Source organism: Aotus nancymaae, unplaced genomic scaffold (assembly GCF_030222135.1).
Source record: "Aotus nancymaae isolate 86718 unplaced genomic scaffold, 86718_ANA_hifiasm-v0.15.2.pri h1tg000028l, whole genome shotgun sequence".
NCBI classification, from domain to species: domain Eukaryota; kingdom Metazoa; phylum Chordata; class Mammalia; order Primates; family Aotidae; genus Aotus; species Aotus nancymaae.
In genome coordinates, this window is record NW_026988441.1 from 7088608 (window position 1) to 7090692 (window position 2085).

Consider the following 2085-nt stretch of genomic DNA (forward strand, 5'->3'; position numbering starts at 1 on the left):
GCTGTCTCCATCGCCCCATCACCTACATCAGCCATTTCTCCCGGTGTTATCCCTCCCCAACCTCCCCGCCCCCCACTGCCCCTCCCCTTGTCCCCCACCCCCAACAGACCTCAGTATGTGATGTTCCCCCTCCCTGTGTCCACGTGTTCTTACTGTTGAACACCCACCTATGTGTGAGAAGATGCAGTGTTTGGTTTTCTGTTCTTGGGTCAGTTTGCTGAGAATGGTTTCCAGATTCATCCATGTCCCTACAAAGGACATGAACTCATCATTTTTTATGGCTGCATAGTATTCCGTGGTGTATATGTGCCACATTTTCTTTGTCCAGTCTATTATTGATGGGCATTTGGGTTGGCTCCAGGTCTTTGCTATTGTAAACAGTGCCACAATGAACATACATTTGCATATGTCTTTATAATAGAACGATTTATAGTCCTTTGGGTATATACCCAGTAATGGGATTGCTGGGTCAAATGGAATTTCTGTCTAGGTCCTTGAGGAATCGCCAATACATGCGGTTTTGCTATATGGGCATATTGTGTGATGCTGAGGTTAGGGATGCAGGTGATACCAACACCCAGATAGTGAGCATAGTATACAACAGTGAGTTTTTCAACCCTTTCTCTTTTTCATCATTAGTGTCTATTATTGCCATCTTTATGTTTATAAGTACCCAGTGTTTAATTCCCACTTATAAGTGAGAAAATGTGTATTTGGCTTTCTGTTCCTGCATTTATGCACTGAGGATAGTGGCCTCCAGGTGCATTCATGTTGCTACAAAAGACACGATTTCATTCTTTTTCATGGCTGCGTAGTATTCCATGGCTTATGTGTACCACATTGTCTTTATTCAATCCACCATGGATGGGCACCAGGTGAATTCCATGCTTTTCCCTATTGTGAACAGTACTGCCATAAACATGTGACTGCATGTGTCTTCATGGAAGAACGATTTACCTACTTTGGGATATATGCTTAGGAGTGGGATTGCTGGATTGAATGGTAGTTCTGTTTTAGGTTCTTCGAGAAATTTCTAAACTGCTTTCCACAGTGACTGAACTAATTTATTTTTCCACTAACAGTGTATAAGTGTTTCCTTGTAATGCTTTTAACAGTGTAGATCCTTGCCAGCGTCTGTTATCTTTTGAGTTTTTAATAGTAGCCATTCTGCGTGGAAGGAGATTATGTCTCATTGTGTTTTGTTTTGGTTTGCATTTCTCTGATAATTTGTGTGTGGAGCAGTTTTTTTTATATGTTTGTTGATACATTCTTGTTTGTATATTCTACTTTGAAAAGTGTCTGTTCATATCTTTTGCTCACTTTTAATGGGGTTGTTTTTTAATTGTTGAATTATCTAAATTCTTTCTCCATTTGGACATTAGGCCCATGTCAGACGCACAGTTCACAAATATTTTCCCCCATTCTGTAGGTTGTCTATTTGCTCTGATGATAGTTTCTATTGCTGTGCAGAAGCTTTTTAGTTTAATTGGGTCCCATTTGTCACTTTTTACTTTCGTTGCAATTGCTTTTTGAGTCTTCATTATAAAGTCTTTTCCCAGGTCCATATCCAGAATAGCATTTTCTAGGTTTTCTTCTAAGGTTTTTATAGTTTTAGGCTTTACATGGAAATATTTAATACATCTTGCAATGATTTTTGTATATGGCTGGGTTTTGTTGGCTTTGTCAAAGATCAGATGATTGTAGGTATGTGGCTTTATTTCTGTTTTTTTATCCTGTTTCATTGGTCTATGTGTCTGTTTTTGTACCAATACTGTGCTCTTTTAATTACTGTAACCCAGTAGTACAGTTTGAAGTCAGATAGTGTGATGCCTCCAGATTTGTTTTTGTTTAGAATTGCTTTGGCTCTTTGCGGGCTTTTTTGATTCCAAATGAATTTTAGAATTTTTTTTAATTCAGTGCAAAATCATACTGGTAGCCTGATAGAGATAGCAATGAATCTGTAAATTGCCTTGGGCAGTATGTCCATTTTAACAATATTGATTCTACTGATGAACATGGAATGTTTTTCCATTTGTTTGTGTCATATCTGATTTCTTCCAGTATTGTTTTGTAATTCTCATTTTA